The 21,030-nt window shown below is 41.0% G+C and overlaps 1 pseudogene; it reads left to right on the top strand.

Annotated features, from left to right (window-relative positions):
• The first annotated feature begins 9,550 nt into the window (after window positions 1-9,550).
• On the top strand, window positions 9,551-12,406 carry LOC113611762 (serine/threonine-protein phosphatase 4 regulatory subunit 3A pseudogene; annotated as a pseudogene).
• Window positions 12,407-21,030: the final 8,624 nt, after the last annotated feature.

Below are 21,030 nucleotides of genomic sequence, written 5' to 3' on the forward strand. Positions count from 1 at the left end.
ATAGTTTCCTTTGGAAGGTCCATCAAGAAGTGGTATAATTGGGGCTTCCCTCGTGGCACAGATGGTTGAGAGTCCGCCTGCCGATGCAGGGGACACGGGTTCGTGCCCCGGTCTGGGAAGATCCCACATGCCGCGGAGCAGCTGGGCCCATGAGCCATTGCCACTGAGCCTGTGCTCCGCAACGGGAGAGGGCACAGCAGTGAGAGGCCCGTGTACCGCAAAAAAAAAAAAGGGGTTTTATTAACCACTACATAAAGTTTTACTATGTAAAGGTAGACATTTTATGGGTGTAAAATTTTTTTTAAAAATGTAAGGCCAAAATAGGCATCTAATGACACATATCTTTTAAAAGCCCTTTTTTCAAACTAATAAACAAGAGTATATTGGAAAGTCCATGAATTTATATGTTTATATTTTCATTTTGTGATAATCTAAAGAAAAACAATGGTATTAAAAGTTTGGGGCTTCCCTGGTGGCGCAGTGGTTGGCAGTGCACCTGCCGATGCAGGGGACACGGGTTCGTGCCCCGGTCTGGGAAGATCCCACATGCCGCGGAGCGGCTGGGCCCATGAGCCATGGCCGCTGAGCCTGCGCGTCCGGAGCCTGTGCTCCGCAACGGGAGAGGCCACAACAGTGAGAGGCCCGCGTGCCGCAAAAACAAAAAACAAAAAATAAAAACAAACAAACAAAAAAGTTTGGATGACTATGTCATCACTAAGTACTACCAGGTGATATCTGTCCTCTTGTGTATCTCTAAAAGTAGAATCTTTTTTGTTCCAAGTGAAACCAGATGACATCGCAGGGCACTGTGATACTGAACCAGTACTAGTTGAACCAGAAGAAAATGGTTGGGAGAATTGAGTTCATCACATAGCTTACAGGCACACAATGATACACGTACAAGAAACTCCAAAGAACCTGCATCTAGCTCAGGGAACAGCAGATTGTAGGCGCTTCACAAAATCTGAAGAGGAGGGAGGAAGGAAGGAGACATTTACTAGAATGTGAACAGAGATGGTGTTGGGTGATAGGACTAATTAGAAACTGCTGTTTTAATTACTTTATCTTTCTTTTTAACAGAGCTTACATTTCCTTTAATAATCACGTAAAATAAAATTATATAGTGAAAAATGTCCATATTGTTCAATATAATGCTACTGATGTGTTATTTTTATAATACTTGAGGCTCCTGATACTTTATAAAATGCTGTGAGACTTCTAGTTTCCAGTCTGACATGTAAAGAGCTTGGAAATTGTAATTCCCATCCTCACATCTAAAAAAAAAAAGAACTGAACAAAGCGAAAATCAACAACTCTGCTTAGATCCACCAGAGAACTGAGACCATAGGGCAAACCACTGCCCTGAAAACTGGAGAAACTGAAGAATACAGAGAATCACAGCTTACTGGAGCAGAAGCTGCTGCTAGAGCCTGGAAGGACCACTTAGAGGACAATTCACTAATTTCTGGATACTGAGTTTTGTCTAACTTAAGAGATAAAAACTCCAGGGTGCCCAGCTTCAGGGGAAACCTCACATTTTTTGAGTTTTACCTTCAGGAGCCCCTCCACATTCTCAGGGTGAAGATCAGAGAAAAACCCCCCTTGTGCTTGTGGCAGTGGAAGGGAAAAATTAACCATTTTGAAATAAGTCCAGAGCATTTCTTTTTCCTCAGCAACTGCCTGTCCCCAAAGAAAACTAACATATGTCAATCGCTTTCCTAAATGCCAGCAATGAAAAATTAGAATTTGAAATTAAAAACACATCATTTACATTAGCACTCAAAAAAAGAAATATATTAGTATAAACCTCACAAAATATGTACAAGATCTACATGAGGAAAAATACAAACTCCGATGAATGAAATCAAAGAATATCTAAATAAACGGAGAGATAGTTCATGTTCATGGATAGGAGGACAAAATGTTGTTAAGATCTCAGTTCTTCCCATTTTGACCTATAGATTCAAATGCAATCCCAATCAAAATCCTAGCTAGTTATTTTGTGCATACTGACAAACTGATTCTAAAGTTTATATGGAAAGACAAAAGACTCAAAATAACCAACAAAATAGTGAAGAAGAAGAACAAAGTTGGAGGACTGACACTACCTAACTTTAAAGACTTACTATAAAGCTGCAGTAATTAACACAATATGGTACTGGTGAAAAACAGACAAATCAATCAATGAAACAGAATAGGAAGCACAAAAATACACCCACATAAATACAGACAGCTGATCTTTGACAAAGAAGCAAAAGCAATTCAATGGATAAATGATAGTTGTATTAGTTTGCTAGGACTGCCATTACAACATATCACAGACTGGATGGCTTAAACAACAGAAATTTATTTGTCACAGTTCTGGAGGCTAGAAGTCCAAGATCATGGCGTCAGCAGGTCTGGTTTCTTTTGAGGCTTCTCTCCTTGGCTTGCAGGTGGCAACTTTCTCACTGTGTCTTCATATGGTCATCTCTTGGTCTGTATATGTGTCTGGTGTTTGTAGTCCCTTTTTATAAGGATATCAGTCACACTGGATAAGAGCCCACTCTAACAACTCATTTTAACTTAATTACTTCTTTGAAAGCCCTATCTCTACAGTCACATTCTAAAGCACTGAGCTAAGGCTTCAATATATGAATTTGGGGGGCTAGGGCCCACAACAGCCCATAACAATAGTCTTTTTGATAAATAATGCTGTAACAACTGGACATCTACATGCAAAAAGAAAAAAAAAATAACCTAGACAGACCCTACACCTTGTGCAAAAATTAATTCAAAATGGATTATAGACCTAAATATAAAACATAAAACTATAAACCTCCTAAAAGACAACATCAGAAAAAATTTAGGTGACCTTAGATTTGGCAGTGAGTTTACAGATACAACACCGAAAGCAGAACCCATGAAAGAAACAACTGATAAGCTGAACTTAAAGTGTAAAACGTCTGTTCTGTGAAAGACACTGTTAAGAGAATGAAAAGACAAGCCCTTATTTCTGAATATATAAAGAACTCTTAAAACTCAACAATAAGAAAACACACAACCCAATTTAAGAGAAGGCAAAAGATCTGGACTGGGCTTCCATGGTGGTGCACTGGTTCAGAATCCGCCTGCCAATGCACGGGACACGGGTCCCAGCCCTGGTCCAGGAAGATCCCACATGCTGTGGAGTAAATAAGCCCATGCGCCACAACAGCTAAACCTGTGCTCTAGAGACCGTGAGCCACAATTACTGAAGCCTGTGCACCTATAGCCCATGCTACGCAACAAGAGAAGCCACTGCAATGCGAAGCCCACGCACTGCAACAAAGAGTAGCCCCCGCTCACCTCAACTAGAGAAAGCCCACGCGCAGCAATGAAGACCCAATGGAGCCAAAAATAAATAAATTTTTGTAAAACAAGGCAATAAAAAAAAGAAAAGATCTGAACTGATACCTCACCAACAAAGATATATGGATAGCAAGTAAACATAGAAAAAGACAATCAATATCACATATCATTAGGAAATTGAAAATTAAAACAATGAGCCACCACTATGCACCTATTACACAGACAACACCAAATGCTGACAGGAATGTAAAGCAACAGGAATTCTCATTCATTGTTGGTGGGATGCAATATGGCACACCAATTTTGGAAGACAGTTTGATAGTTTCCTACAAAGCTTAACATAGTGTTACCATTCAATCCAGCAACTGTACTCCTGGATACTTATGCAAATGAGTTCAAGATGTATATCCACACAAAAACTTGCACATGAATATTTATACAAGCTTTATTCATAATTTCCAAAAATTGGAAGCAACCAAGATGTCTTTCAATAGGTCAATGGATAAACAAACTGTGGTACATCCATACAATGAATATTGTGGGGCAATAAAAAGATATGTCCTATCAAGACACAAAAAGATATGCAGGACACTTAAACACATATTGCTAAGTAAAGAAGTCAGTCTGAAAAGGCTACATATTGTTATGATTTCAACTATATGGTGTTCTGGAAAAGGCAACACTGTAGAGACAGTAAAGAGATCAATGGTTGCCAGGGATTTGAGGGGAGAGATGAATAGGTGGTGTACACGAGATCTTTAGGACAATGAAACTATTCTGTATGATACTTTAATGGTGGATACATGATATTATGCATTTGTCAAAAACTCTAAAACTGCTATGGACTCAACTGTGTTCTCCCGAACCCTAATCCCCAGTGTGACTGTTTTTGGACATAGGGCCTATAAGGAGGTAATTAAGGTTAAATGAGCTCATAAGAATGGGGCCCTGCTATGATAGGATTAGTGTCCTTATAAGAAGAAACACAGAAAGCTCTCTCTCTCTCTCTCCCCTCAAGCACAAAGGAAAGATCATGTGGGCACACAGAGAGAAGCCAGCCATCTACAAGCCAGGAAGAGCTCTCACCAGAAACAGAACCCTACTGGACCTTGATCTTGGACTTCCAGCCCACAGAATTGTGAGCAAATCAATTTTGGTGTTTTAGCCAACCGGTCTATGGTATTTTGTTACAGAAGGTTGAGCAGACTAATACAAACACAGAATGAACCCTAATGTAAACTATGAACTTTAGTAGCATATCAATATTGGTTCGTTACTTGTGATAAACTTACACTCACTAACAGAGATGTTAATGATAGTGAAAACTCAGTTGGAGAGGCGATGTGGATATGGATATAGGGGAACTCTACTTTCTGCTCAATTTTCCTATAAACCCAACATCTGCTGTTTAAAAAAAAAAAGAAGTCTCTCAATTTGAGAAAAACACTTTGACAGAGAACTTTTGTGATTTTTACTATATAGTATGTGTTTCATAAATGTTAGGATCTGACCGTGCTCTATAGCTATAAATATATCACCAGAGATTGATAGCTGTGTATGTTCATCAAAAGTTTTCATCTTTTGGGACTTCCCTGGTGGTCCAGTGGTTAAGAATCCACCTTCCAATGCAGGGAATGCAGGTTCAATCCCTGGTCAGGGAACTAACATCCCACAGGCTGCGGGGCAACTAAGCCTGCATGCTGCAACCACAGAGCCCCTGAGCTCTGGAGCCTGCGCACCACAACTAGAGAGAAGCGCAACCGCCACAATGAAGAGCCCATGCACTGCAATGAAAGATCCCGTCTGCCACAACTAACACCTGACGCAGCCAAAAATAAAACTAACTAAATAATTTTTTTTTAAGTTTTCATCTTTTTGGGAATTCCCTGGAAGTCCAGTGGTTAGGACTTGGCATTTTCACTTCCCAGGGCCCAGGTTCGATCCCCAGTCAGGGAACTAAGATCCGCAAGCCACATGGCACAGCCAAGGAAGTTTTCATCTTTTTGGTCTTTAATGAAAATGTAGTTTTGCTGACAAGGAGGAAACTGCTAAAATATTTGTTTTAAAATATTAGGCTTCTGGGACTTCCCTGGTGGTGCAGTGGCTAATAATCCGCCTGCCAATGCAGGGGACACGGGTTTGATCCCTGGTCCAGGAAGATCCCACATGCTGCAGAGCAACTAAGCCCATGCACTGCAACTACTGAGCCTGCGCTCTAGAGCCCACAAGCCACAACTACTGAGCCCGCGTGCCACAACTACTGAAGCCCACACGCCTAGAGCCCATGCTCCGCAACAAGAGAAGCCACCTCAATGAGAAGCCCGTGCACCACAATGAAGAGTAGCCCCCGCTTGCCGCAACTAGAGAAAGCCCACGCTCAGCAACAAAGACCCAACGCAGCCAAAAATAAAATATAAATAGGGTGGGAGGGAGGGAGACGCAAGAGGGAAGAAATATGGGGACATATGTATATGTATAACTGACTCACTTTGTTATAAAGCAGAAACTAACACACCATTGTAAAGCAATTGTACTCCAATAAAGATGTTAAATAAATAAATAGGCTTAAAAATTTTTTAAGATAATAATAAAAATAAATAAAGCTTTCAGCCTGCACACAAAAAATAAAAATAAAATAAAATATAAATAAATTTCTTTTTAAAAATTTTTCTTTAAAAAAAAAATTAGGGTTCAATCTGAAACAGAACCACAGCCCCTGAACCTTCTACCTCATAAAGAATTATCCAGTCCAAACCCTACGGGTTTCTCAACCTCCAAAATTAACATTTTGCACCGGATAATTCTATGTGTGTGTGTTGGGGTCGGGGCGGGGGTCGCACAAGGGCCACAGGGTGCTGACCTGCACGTAGTAGGATGTTTAGCCATGTACCTGAACTCTGTCAACTAGATGCCAGTAGCAACCCTCATGCCTGCCTCCCTACCCCTCCCACCTCCTCACTTCTGTCACGATAAGACATCTCCAAAGATCACCAAGTTTCCTATGGGAGTGAAAATTGCCCTCAGTTGGGAATTCACTGGCATCCAGCAGTTAGAACTCCACACTACCACTGCAGCGGAGGCATGGACTTGATCCCTGGTCGGGGAACTAAACTAAGATCCCGCAAGCTGTGCGTGACCAAAAAAAAAAAAATTACCCTCAACTGAGAACAACTTGTATGAAGGGATTTGATACAGGGATTGTGGAAGCTGTGGCACCGTAAGGTTGGGGTCTCCAACTCTGATGAAGGAGCTTGAAGTCCCCAGGGTAGTCAGGAAGGGAAGATGGACATAGAGTAGGGATGAACAAGACGGAACTGGAACTCACCAGCCTGAGTTGGATTCCCACAAAGAGGGACTGACACCCAGGTTTCTTCTTGCTGCCTCTGGTGTTGGTGACAGGGGTATCCTACAGAAGCTGGGGCTCTTGGTTGCAGAACTAAACACACACCTTGCCCAAGAGTCAGAGAAACTGAAAGAAGACCTGGGGGAAGGTGGAGCACTTGGTTTCAACAATGTGAACCAGAGGATAAGCAGCAATGTCTGTGAGCTACCAAATGGTTACTGCTTCACTTCCACCCTACCAGTCTCGAGCAAGAATCTCTCCTGTGGCTTACCCTAACCGGAAATACCTAGGGAAACAGTTCAGCCTCATCAGCGCATTACAAAACCATTGCAAATACTCTCTTTTTAATGTAGTAAAATGAAAGTGTTCAAAACTGGTCAAGTAAGCTCATCATAGATTTTATTTTCAAATGAACTTCAAAGAAAAATATAGAAATACACTGGTGAATCTGCAGGGACCTTCAACTAATTATACATTTTCCCCCAAATATTAACTCCATTCAGTTTATAATCATATTCTGCCTCAGATGTTACCTGCTCTGTGGCCATATATAAATCAGTCTTCTAAAATCAATTGAAAACTTGATCTAATACCTGTGGAATATTTATAATTTATAGCTACAGAGGCCAGATGTTAATGATAAGGAGAACTAATAACAAAATATAATCTAAATGAACCTCTAATCTGCTCCCAACCTCCCCCTTCTCTGCTAAGTATCTAATTTTATCTCTTCAAGACAGGGTAATCTTAAATGGCCTGTATTTACATAATGCATTTGCTATAGATGTTTTCATTCCCAACTAATTAGTTTAGAATCCATCTGCTAGAGTCTGAAGGTGTCCTTGCTGGGGCTGGTTATATAGACCCTTCCCTATAAATGATCACGTTGATTAGGAAAGATGAAGTGTATCCTCTCTCTAATATAGAAAATCTAGATAATTTAGAATGTTTTCTCACAATAGCCTATTTATAACATTAAAAAATAAGACAAAAACCCTGCAAATAACAGCACAATCTCTCCTGCTTCCCCTTTGTTAGGTTTCCAAGAATATGAGGTGGGGGGGCTTAACTGGGAAACAACTTAGAGGATATTATCACATTGGTTCAACAAAGTCTTTGTGAAGATATCCCTTTCTGCATCAGGGTTGGACTGGGCACTGCCTGACTCCAACTGGCTGGACACCCATGGAGTAAATCATACCTCCTCTAAGATCCTATGACCCAAACATTTCTGCTCCTGTGCTATACCAGAGCCTTAAAAGAGTCTTGGCCACCAAAGGGTGTGTGTTCTGAGATCAGCAACATATTTTAAAGTGATACAGATACTCTCTCTATCAAGGAGATCATATCATTTATCTATCTCCCAGTGAGATTGCAAACTTCCTCATAAAAGTATAAAAAGAATTTCGAATTTACATGTTTCATCTCCTTAACTGCAGGAAGTCATTTCTCCTCAAGAATTTTCGGGAAGAATCAGGGGTGTTTTCACTAGCCAGTGGGTCTGCCGTTATTTATAGCTAGCCACTACAAACAGGCCAAAACCCCACAGCTTCAAGCCTCAAAAATCTCTCAGAGGCATCACTCTGAGATGGAACTCTTCTCCTAACACATGTGCTCCAAACTGGGTAATCAGTCAGTTGTCAGGCTCCCAAGAGATGGCACTGATGCTTGTGCAACATGTAGAGACTATTCTTTCTGTATTACACTCAGAAAAAGTGTCCCACAATAAACTTGCTTGAGTCCTAAAGTCAGCAACTTGTTGCAATTATTAACACATACACTTTCTCCTGGGATGCACAAACCAAGGGTTGACCTCTGCATTGTTGCTGGAACCTCTTCAAGATGGAGTGCTGTTCCTGAGCATGACCTAACCTGCCAGACATCCTCCTGTCTTCCAATGGATTCTTTCTCACGGTTTTGGTCATGCTCTCAATGGTCTAAGACTTCCACTGAGGTCCTCACCCTTGATTTGCCCAAAATGTCTGTCTGAACCCTTATTGAATGGTGGGGTTTCCATCTTTTCCCCCAGAAAGAACTCAGCTTACGTAAATAGTTCAAAGGTGAGGAGGTGTGTCTCCTAATTCCACCCAACAGAGTCTGTTTAAAACCCAGATAACAAGGTCTCCGTCCGAGGCCTCCGTTGCTGCGAGGCTCGCGGCTTCCCTCCTGTCTCTTTAAATGGTGGGGCCAATGGGCCTCCCCGGAAGCTGCTACGGGGTTGGCCCCGCGCGCCGCTATTGAGGGGCGAACCAAGATGGCAGCGGCTTTGGCTCTGTGAGTTAGACGGAAGAGGCGACGAAAGAGGCGGCAGCAGCGGCGGCGGAAGGAAAGGGACTCCCAGTAGCCAAAACCGCTCGTGCGCCAGGGGGCTCTCGGAGTCTCCCGCGTAGTGGTGGCAGCTGCAGCAGGACCAGGCGCCGGTCGACTTCGGACATTTGAAGCAGGGGAGCGGAGCGCAGTCTCCGGCTGCGGAGGCAGGGCCAGGTATAAGGAAGGAAAACATGGCGGTGGCGGCCTGAGGAGGAGGCGGCGCGGGAAGCAGCTTCACAGAGATCGTGGCGGAGGCGGGAGCAGGGCAGTGAACGGCGCCGCGAGTTCCTAGCGCGGCGGGGCGGGAGGCTGCGAAGCGCTGCGCGGCCCCCTCGGGCGGCTGGGTTCGCTGGGCCTGGACAATAGCGCCGAGGAGCCGGAGGCGAGGAAAGGCGGGGGCCAGAGCTCAGGCCCGGCGGCGGGCCATGAGGGCAGCAGCGCGGCCCCAGGGCGGCCAGCGTCGTTAGTGAGGCCGGGGAGCCCTCCGCTCGTGGGCGTCCTCTCGCCTCGGCTCCCGCCTTCCCTGGACCCCCTTCCCAGGCGACTCCGGCGGGGCCTTTGCCCTGGCCCCCGGGCAGCACGATGACCGACACCCGGCGGCGGGTGAAGGTTTACACACTCAACGAGGACCGGCAGTGGGACGACCGGGGCACCGGGCATGTGTCGTCAGGCTACGTGGAGCAGCTGAAGGGCATGTCCCTGCTTGTCAGGGCCGAGAGCGACGGTTCTCTACTTTTAGAGTCCAAAATAAATCCTAATACTGTATACCAGAAACAACAGGACACTTTGATTGTGTGGTCTGAAGCAGAAAATTATGACTTGGCCCTTAGCTTTCAAGAAAAAGCTGGATGTGATGAAATTTGGGAGAAAATATGTCAGGTTCAAGGAAAGAACCCATCAGTGGACATCACTCAGGACCTTGTAGATGAGTCTGAAGAGGAGCGTTTCGATGATATGTCATCGGCAGGTTTAGAATTGCCATCTTGTGAATTAAGTCGCCTTGAGGAAATTGCAGAACTTGTGGCATCATCTTTACCTTCCCCCCTGCGTCGTGAAAAACTTGCACTAGCACTGGGAAATGAGGATTACATTAAAAAGCTCTTAGAGCTTTTTCATGTGTGTGAGGATTTGGAAAATATTGAAGGACTGCACCACTTGTATGAAATTATCAAAGGCATCTTCCTCTTGAATCGAACTGCTCTTTTTGAAGTTATGTTCTCTGAGGAATGTATAATGGACATCATTGGATGCTTAGAATATGATCCTGCTTTATCACAACCACGAAAACATAGGGAATTTCTATCTAAAACAGCCAAGTTTAAAGAAGTGATTCCCATATCAGATCCTGAGCTGAAACAAAAAATTCATCAGACATACAGAGTTCAGTATATACAAGACATGGTTCTACCTACTTCTTCAGTCTTTGAAGAAAATATGTTATCAACACTTCACTCTTTTATCTTTTTCAATAAGGTAAAAATTGTTGGTATGTTACAGGAAGATGAAAAATTTCTGACAGATTTGTTTGCACAGCTAACATGAAGCAACAGATGAGGAAAAAAGACAGGAATTGGTTAACTTTTTAAAAGAATTTTGTGCATTCTCCCAAACGCTACAACCTCAAAACAGAGATGCTTTTTTCAAGACTTTGTCAAACATGGGTATATTACCAGCTTTAGAAGTCATCCTTGGCATGGATGATACACAGGTGCGAAGTGCTGCTACTGATATATTATCATACTTGGTTGAATATAATCCATCCATGGTACGAGAGTTTCTCATGCAGGAGGCACAACAGAATGATGATGATATTTTGCTCATCAACCTCATTATAGAACATATGATTTGTGATACAGACCCTGAAAATGGAGGAGCAGTCCAGCTTATGGGCCTCCTTCGAACATTAGTTGACCCAGAAAACATGTTAGCTACTGCCAATAAAACAGAAAAGACTGAATTTCTGGGTTTCTTCTACAAGCACTGTATGCATGTCCTTACTGCTCCCTTACTGGCAAATACAACAGAAGACAAACCTAGCAAAGATGATTTTCAGACTGCCCAGTTGTTGGCACTTGTATTGGAATTGTTAACATTTTGTGTGGAGCACCATACCTACCACATAAAGAACTACATTATTAATAAGGACATTCTCCGGAGAGTGTTAGTTCTTATGGCCTCGAAGCATGCTTTCTTGGCATTATGTGCTCTTCGTTTTAAGAGAAAGATTATTGGATTAAAAGATGAGTTTTACAACCGCTATATAATGAAAAGTTTTTTGTTTGAACCAGTGGTCAAAGCATTTCTCAACAATGGATCCCGCTACAATCTGATGAACTCTGCCATAATAGAAATGTTTGAATTTATTAGAGTGGAAAATATAAAATCATTAATTGATCATGTAATTGAAATTTACTGGAAAGCATTGGAAGATGTAGATTATGTACAAACATTTAAAGGATTGAAACTGAGATTTGAACAACAAAGAGAAAGGCAAGATAATCCCAAACTTGACAGTATGCATTCCATTTTGAGGAATCATAGATATTGAAGAGACGCCAGAACAACAGAAGATGAAGAGGAGATGTGGTTCAACACAGAAGAAGATGACATGGAAGATGGAGAAGCTGTCGTGTCTCCATCTGACAAAACTAAGAATGATGATGACATTATGGATCCAATAAGTAAATTCATGGAGAGGAAGAAATTAAAAGAAAGTGAGGAAAAGGAGGTGCTTCTGAAAACAAATCTTTCTGGGTCGGCAGAGCCCAAGTTTCAAGCTTTCCCTTTCTAGTGGAACAAAGACTACCCTCTCCAGCCAGTCACCTGCAACAAATCTGCCTGCATCTCCAGGCTCTCCTGGATCCATCCCTAAAAATACATCTCAGACGGCAGCTATTACTACCAAGGGAGGCCTCGTGGGTCTGGTAGATCATCCTGATGATGATGAGGATGATGATGAGGATGAAGACAAGGAAGACACGCTCCCTTTGTCAAAGAAAGCAAAGTTTGAGTCATAATGGCAACTGCCTGTGATCAGTACCTGTTGAGAAAACTGGTTCTCTACCCCTCCCCACTACAAAATCTATAACAAAGCAGTGGCCTCTTGTGAATGACTGACACAGCTCAGCTCGCACACTTGACTTCTGCTCATCAAGTGCCAATTCAGTGGAGCAGGAGGAGGGGATAATTATACATTTAGGGGGAAGACTTACACCTTCGAGGTCTAAGCTTGGACCACACATTGCCCTTTTCTCAGGGAAGGAAATGGAAACGAAAAGCCAACAGGGCAGGGGTTTTGAAAGTGGAACTCTGGATTGACTGGTCAGTTGCTACAATCAGAATATGCTTTCTCGGACCATGTTTGAGACTCAGAAGAATAGGCTTTTCTGCCCTAATTCTTCACTAGTTAAGAATGCCAGCAGTTTCTTTGTATAAAGAGACCTGCCTTTAAAATCGTACATTCTGAACATTTTAGTCAAGCTACAGCAGGTTTGGAAAAACCTCTTTGGGGGAGGGGCAAATATGAAGTTTCCTCTTTTTTATCTATTCCCTTTGCCCTTCAAACTGCAGATTTTTTTTTTAAGTGGGGATTTGTCCCTACTGGATTAAAGCTTGAGTGAAATTCTAGATGTGGTCATTTGTGTCATAATTTTTTTGTTTCATTTTGTTTTTGATTTTTTTTTTTTCTCCTGAGTGTATGCTTAGTTGTTGAGTATATATATTTGGGACCATTAAAAACTTTTTTGATGTAATATAACCTAACATTGTGCTGGTAAAAAACAAAACCAAAAAAACCCAGATAACACAACTTGCTACCCTTCTTTTTACTTCTAACACTTTTCTCCAACAGGCGTCAATAACAGAGATGCATAAACTGAATCTAGGTTATTGTTAAGGAATTATTTTAGACATAAATATGGAATCTCCTGGTGGTATGGTCATTTTAACAATATTAATTCTACCAACCCACAGACATGGTATATCTTTCCATCTGTTTGTGTCATCTTCAATTTCTTTCATCGGTGTCTTATAGGTTTCTGAATACAGGTCTTTTACCTGCTTAGGTAGGTTTATTCCTAGGTATTTTATACTTTTTGATGTGATGGTAAATGGGATTGTTTCCTTAATTTCTCTTTCTGATAGTTTGTTAGTGTATAGAAATGGAACAGATTTCTATATATTAATTTTGTATCCTACAACTTTAGAAAATTCATTGATGAGCTCTAGTAGTTTTCTGGTGGCGTCTTTAGAATTTTCTATGTAGAGTATTATGTCATTTGCAAGCAGTGACAATTTTACTTCATCCTTTCCAATTCTGATTCCTTTTATTTCTTTTACTTGCCTAATTGTTGTGGCTAGGATTTCCAATACTATGTTGAATAAAAGTGGCGAGAGTGGGTATCCTTGTCTTGTTCGTGATCTTAGAGGAAATGCTTTCAGCTTTCACTACTGAGTATAACGCTAGCTGTGGGTTTGTCATATATGGCCTTTATTATGTTGAAATATGTTCCCTCTATGCCCACTTTCTGGGGAGTTTTTATCACAAATCAATGTTGAATTCTGTCAGAAGCTTTTTCTGCATCTACTGAGATGATCACATAGTTTTTATTCTTCAATTTGTTAATGTGGTGTATCACATTGATTGCTTTGTGAATACTGAAAGATCCTTGCATCCCTGGGATAAATTCCACTTGATCATGTTGTAGGATCCTTTTAGTGTATTGTTGCACTCAGTTTGCCAGTATTTTGTTGAGGATTTTTGCACCTACGTTCATCAGTGATATTGGCATGTAACTTTTGGGGGGGGCATGTAATTTTTTGTGTGTGATACCTTTGTCTGATTTTGGTATCTGGGTGGGTGATGCTGGCCTCATAGAATGAATTGGAAAGTGCTCCTTTCTCTGCAGTGTTTTGCAGGAGTTGCAAAAGGATAGGTGTTAACTCTAAATGTTTGGTAGAATTCACCTGTGAACCATCTAGTCTTGGACTTTGTTTATTGGGAGTTTTTAAATTACTGATTCAATTTCATTACTTGTAATTGGTCTGTTCATATTTTCTATTTCTTTCTGGTTCAGTCTTGGGAGATTGTACCTTTTTAAGAATTTGTCCATTTCTTCTAGGTTGTCTAGAAGACAACATACAGTTGTCGGTAGTAGTCTCATATAATCCTTTGTTATTTCTGTGGTTTTGATTGTAACTGCTTTTTTATCTCTGATTTTATTGATTTGGGCCCTCTCCCATTTTTTATTGAAGAGTCCGGCTAAAGGTTTATCAAATTTGTTTATCTTTTCAAAGAACCAGCTTTTAGTTTCATTGATATTCTTTTTTTTTTTTTTTTAGTCTCTATTCATTTCTTTCTGCTCTGATCTTTATGATTTCTTTCCTTCTACTAAATTTGGGTTTTGTTTGTTCTTCTTTCTCTAGTTCTTTTAGGTGAAAGGTTATGTTCTATAATTGAGATTCTTCTTGTTTCCTGAGGTAAGCTTGTTATCACTGTAAACGACCCTTTTAGAACTACTTTTACTACATCCCATAGGTTTTAGATTATCCTGTTCTTTTATTTGTCTCTAGATATTTTTTTATTTCCTCTTTGATTTCTTCAGTCATCCATTGGTTGTTTAGTAACATATTGTTTAGCCTTCACGTGTTTGTGTTTTTTGCAGTTTTTTTCTTGTAGTTTATTTCTAGTCTCATAGCATTGTGGTCAGAAAAGATGTTTGATATGATTTCGATTTTCTTAAATTTACCAACACTTGTTTTCTTGGTCTGTGATCTATCCTGGAGAATTTTCCATGTGCATTTGAACGGGATGTGTATTTGGCTGCTTTTGGATAGTGCTCTATGTCAATTAAGTCCATTTGGTCTAATGTATCATTTAAGCTAGTGTTTCCTTATTGATTTTTTGTCTGAATAATCTGTCCATTGATGTAAGTGAGGTGTTAAAGTTCCCCACTATTTTTGTGTTACTATTGATTTCTCCTTTTATGTACATTAATATTACTCATATATATTTAGGGTCTCCTATGTTGGATGCATAAATATTTACAATTGTTATATCTTCTTGGATTGATCCCTTCATCATTATGTAGTGTACTACTTTGTCTCTTGCCTTTATTTTAAACTCGATTTTGTTTGATATAAGTATTGCTACTCTGGCTTTCTTTTGATTTCCATTTGCATGGAATACCTTTTTCCATCCCCTCACTTTCATTCTATGTGTGTCTTTAGATCTGAAGAGAGTCTCTTGTAGGCAACATATATATAGGTCTTCTTTTTGCACCCAGTCAGTCACTCTGTATCTTTTGATTGGAACATATGTTCTGTTTACACGTAAGGTAATTACTGATATATATGTTCTTATTGCCATTTTGTTAATTGTTTGGGGGTTGTTTTAGTAGTTCCCTTTTTTTTTCTTTTCCTTTGTTCTCTTGTGATTTGATGATTATCTTTAGTGTTAAGTTTGGATTCCTTTTTCTTTTTGTATTTTTTTTTAACATCTTTATTGGAGTATAATTGCTTTACAACAGTGTGTTAGTTTCTGCTTTATAACAAAGTGAATCAGCTATACATATACATATGTCCCCATATCTCCTCCCTCTTGCGTCTCCCTCCCACCCTCCCTACCCCACCCCTCTAGGTGGTCACAAAGCACTGAGCTGATCTCCCTGTGCTATGCGGCTGCTCCCACTAGCTATTTTACATTTGGTACTATATATAAGTCCATGCCACTCTCTCACTTCGTCCCAGCTTACCCTTCCCCCTCCCCATGTCCTCAAGTCCATTCTCTACATCTGCATCTTTATTCCTGTCCTTCCCCTAGGTTCTTCATAACCATTTTTTTTTTAGATTACATATATATATGTGTTAGCATATGGTATTTGTTTTTCTCTTTCTGACTTACTTCACTCTGTATGACACACTCTAGGTCCATCCACCTCACTACAAATAACTCAATTTCATTTCTTTTTATGGCTGAGTAATAGTCCATTGTATATATGTACCACACCTTCTTTATCCATTCATCTGTCAGTGAACACTTAGGTTGCTTCCATATCCTGGCTATTGTAAATAGAGCTGCAGTGAACATTGTGGTACATGACTCTTTCTGAATTATGGTTTTCTCAGGGTATATGCCCAGTAGTGGGATTGCTAGGTCATATGTTAGTTCTATTTTTAGTTTTTTAAGGAACCTCCATACTGTTCTCCATAGTGGCTGTATATTCCCACCAACAGTCCATTTTCTCCACACCTTCCCCAGAATTTACTGTTTGTAGATTTTTTGGTGAGAGGCATTCTGACCGTTGTGAGGTGATACCTCATTGTGGTTTTGATTTGCATTTCTCTAAAGATTAGTGATGTTGAGCATCCTTTCATGAGTTTGTTGGCAATCTGCACATCTTCTTTGGAGAAATGTCTGTTTAGATCTTCTGCCCATTTTTGGATTGGGTTGTTTGTTTTTTTGATATTGAGCTGCATGAGCTGCTTGTATATTTTGGAGATTAATCCTCTGTCAGTTGCTTCGTTTGCAAATATCTTCTCCCATTTTTGTGTGTATTATAGAGTTTTGGTTTATTGTTGCATGAGGTTTTTATAGATATAGATAGAGAAGATATGATATATATGATATATATGATTGATATATGAAGATATGATATGATTGTTTTAAGATGCTGATCTCCAAATTTCTAATGCATTTTTAAAACCCTGCATTTGTACTCTCCTCCCTTCATGATTACTGTTTGTTTGGTTTTTTAAATTAATTAATTTATTTATTTATCTTTGTCTGGGTTGGATCCTTATTGCTGCACACAGGCTTTCTCTAGTTGCAGCGAGCGGGGGCTACTCTTCGTTGTGGTGCGCGGGCTTCTCATTGCGATGGTTTCTCTTATTGCAGAGCATGGGCTCTAGGCGCACAGATTTCAATATTGTGGCATGCGGGCTCAGTAGTTGTGGCTCGCGGGCTCTAGAGCACAGGCTCAGTAGTTGTGGTGCACAGGCCTTGTTGTTCCGTGGCATGTGGGATCTTCCCAGATCAGGGCTCGAACCCGTGTCCCCTGCATTGGCAGGCAGATTCTTAACCACTGTGCCACCAGGGAAGTCCCATGATTACTGTTTTTGATGTCGTATTTTACATCTGTTTCAGGTATCTATGAACGGCTTATTATGGATATGATTTTACTTCTTTTGCCTTTTAACCTCCCTACTAGCTTTGTGCGTAGATGATTTACTGCCTTTACTGTATGTTTGCCTTTACCAGTGAACTTTTTCATTTCATAATTTTTTTTAATTGAAGTATAGTTGATTTACAATGTTGTGTTAGTTTTATTTCACAATTTTCTTGTTTCTAGTTATGGCCTTTTCTTTTTGCCTAGAGAAGTTCCTTTAACCTTTGTTGTAAAGCTGGTTTGGTGGTGCTGAATTCTTTTAGCTTTTGCTTGTCTGTAAAGCTTTTGATCTCTTTTTCAAATGTGAATGAGAGCCTTGCTGGGTAGAGTATCTTTGGTTGCAGTATTTTCTCTCTCATCACTTTAAATATATCATGCCACTCCCTTCTGGCCTGCAGGGTTTCTGCTGAAAAATCAGCTGAAGCCTTATGGGAGTTTCCTTGTATATTATTTGTTGCTTTTCCTTTGCCACTTTTAATTTTCTCTCTTTATCTTTAATTTTGTCATTTTAATTACAGTGTTGCACTTTGGGTTCACCCTGTATGGGACTCTCTGTGTTTCCTGGATTAGGCTGACTGTTTCCTTTCCCAGCTTAGGGAATTTTTCAATTTAGTTATATTTCTCACTTACCTTGGAGAAGTAGCCTTCTGTAGGAGACATCCTATGCATACTAGCAGCTCACTCGCCTCTCATCACCCAAGCTATATGCTCTAGGGGCTCCTGTTATGAGGGCTGCATGGATCCTCTGTTGTGGCAGGCTGAGTATGTGGCTGATGTGGTAGGCTTGGTTGGCCCCTAGTCCAGTTGGTTGCAAGGCCCTGCCTTGTGCTGAAGCTCCTGGTTACTAGTTTTGGGGGCTGGGTTATGAGGCAGGTGACTGCAGAATCCCCGGGGGCCTTGGAGATAGTGCTGGCTTACTGATGAGCAAAGTCAGGTCCAAAAGACTCCAGGGCTGTTGCCCACCCACTAGTGGGTGAAGCCAGGTCCTGGGGTTAGTATCAGACTACTGGCAGGCAGAGCTGGGTCCTGGAGTCTGGCTGTAGGGCTCAGGGATCCCAGAGCTGGTTTCAGATTGCTGGGGGGGGTGGTTCCTGACACAGTTGGGTACAGGGTCTGAGGTGTCCCAAAGGTTGTGTTAGCCTGCTAATGGGCAGGGCCAGGTCAGCTGTAGGCAGGCTGGGTCCACAGGCTGCAGGATCGTAGGTCTCTTGCATCTTGTGTCTGCCCCCTGGTGGGTGAGGCTGCTCTAGATGCTACTGCAGCCTTCCTGGAGGACAGGACCAGTGCCTGCTCACCGGTGGGTGGAGCAGCCTCATGGCCCTCTGATGGGCAAGGCCATGTCTAGAGGTGTGTCTAGAGGCAGCTATAAGCTCAGGAAGTCTTTAAGCAGGCTATTTGCTGATGGGTGGAGCTGTCTACCCAGACAGTTAGTTGTTTGGCCTAAGGCATCCCAGCACTGGAGCCTACAGGTCTTGGCACTAATGAGCTGGAGGGAGGATCCCACAATGGCGTCCACCCAAACCAGTACCCCATGTGGTAAAAGGAGCTCCCAAGTATGACTGACACCAGTGTCCCCAGGGCGAGCCACAGCCACCCCCACCCTCCACTTCTCCAGGAGGCTCTCCAAGACCAAAAGGTAGGTCTGGCCCAGGCTCCTATCAAATCACTGCTTTTGCCCTGGGTCCCAGTACATGTGAGATTTTGCACGCTCCATTTAAGTGTGAAGTCTCTACTTCCCCCAGTCCTTTGGGACTCCCAAAATTAAGCCCCGCTGGCCTTCAAATACACATGCCCTGGGGGCTTGTCTTCCCAGTTCAGGACCCCCAGGCTGGGGAGTCTGATGAGGGGCTAAGAGCTTTCACTCCTGTGAGAGAACCTCTGCAATATAACTATTCTCCATTGTGTGGATCACCCACCCAGGAATATGGGGCTTGATTACATCACAAGCCTGCCCCTCCTACTTGTCATACTGTGATGTCTTTCATTGATGGTTGTTCTGCAAATAGTTGGGATTTTGGTGTGCTCATGAGAGGAGGTGAGCTCAAGTCTTTCCACTGTGTCATCTTAGCCAAACTCCCTCAATACATTCTTTAAAATACAGTACACCTGTTGCCCAAAAAACAAAAACACAACAAAGAGTAGATGTTTAATGATGTTGATTTCTTGTGTGATGGTTGGAAACCTCATTTCAATAATTTAATAATAAAATGATAATTACATTTCAAAATAATGAAGATCTTGGAAAGACTCATTAAAAAAATGAAATATTTTTAGCATAGCAAGTATGCATATTTTTATATTCTATGTGTGAACATCATTTTATGATATTAACATATCAAGAATCTCTGTATTTGCATAAACAGAATCACCAGTCCCAGTTCTGCCAGATAATAAACAGTTTACTGAATTTAAAATTCCAATTTGTAGGACTAACTTTTATTTCAGTGATAATTGCTCTCAAATCAATGACTGCAACATCACTGCTTTAAAGAATGGGGCATGAGTGCCCTCTTGTGATAGAATAAGCATTTAAATGAATTTGTAAATATCTTTCAGTTGCATATGAAGTAATTTGAACTGAGTCATTTCACAAACACAAAATGCCCTCTATTGCTAGACCAATTTGTACCAGTGCTTTTAAGTGTGGAAATAACAAATACCTGAAGAACTTGATTAATGTTAATAGACAATGAATAAGTCACGTAAAAATGCTATTCCTTCAAGTATTGTGGTAGCTCCAATAAAAATCAAATATGACAGAGGCTCTTTCAACTGATCATCACTTAACTGTCTCGCAAATGCTCTCCATTCCTGCTTAGCAGCTAGACGTGCTCCCAGAACATGAGGAAGTCTCAGGACCTTCCAGGTAGGCTCTTGTATGCTTCACCTCTCTAGCTCCCAACGGGTGGAGTGTCCACTTTCCAAGGGTCAGTTGTTTGATCCTAAACCTACTTATATCAATTGTATTTGTACTCAAATTATGTAAATAAATTAAATAATATGGAAAATAATTTATTAAAAGAAAAGAACATGTTTTTAGATAAAATAAAACTAAGTTGGATACTTTGAAATGACTTCAGAAAATGTAATCAGGGAAAAACTTTCTGAGATTGTACATGAGTAAGAAAACTTAAAAAATCAAGAACAGAAGTCATAAAAATCTAAAAGAATTATAAATACAGTAGCATCAAAACATCAGCAGGCTACTTAAAAAATAATTTTTAATAAAAGCCTTAGCCTAAAATCAAAAGGCTGGTAAAAATACTCCTTTTCATATTTTATACTAAAATATTTTAGGTACGTATGATCTTTTTGAATGATTCTCTACTTTAATTGACTCTTCTGATTCAATGAGTCTGAAGGGTACTTTTTCCCCCATCTGCTCACACTTTATATATATTTAGTTAAAAACTTGTATGGGATGTGGATCTGGCCAGATTCTAAAATGAAATTGGGTCTGTGTGACCTGAAATACAGGAAATCTGTCCCTGGTTAAAAATTAAACCATAATTTGGGACTTCTCTGGTGGCGCATTGGTTAAGAATCCAACTGCCAATGCAGGGGACATAGGTTCAAGCCCTGATCCAGGAAGATCCCACATGCCACAGAGCAACTAAGCCTGTGCACACCAACTACTGAGCCTGCACTCTAAAGCCCGTGAGCCATCTTTTTAGACCCACCTCCTAGAGAAATGGCAATAAAAAGGAAAATAAACAAATGGGACCTAATGAAACTTAAAAGCTTTTGCACAGCAAAGGAAACCATAAACAAGATGAAAAGACAACCTCAGAATGGGAGAAAATACTCGCAAATGAAGCAACTGACAAAGGATTAATCTCCAAAATTTACAAGCAGCTCATGCAGCTCAATATAAAAAAAAAA

This window comes from Aethalodelphis obliquidens, unplaced genomic scaffold (genome assembly GCF_003676395.1).
Source record: "Aethalodelphis obliquidens isolate GAN/ISIS:26980383/991018 unplaced genomic scaffold, ASM367639v1 scaffold3, whole genome shotgun sequence".
NCBI classification, from domain to species: domain Eukaryota; kingdom Metazoa; phylum Chordata; class Mammalia; order Artiodactyla; family Delphinidae; genus Aethalodelphis; species Aethalodelphis obliquidens.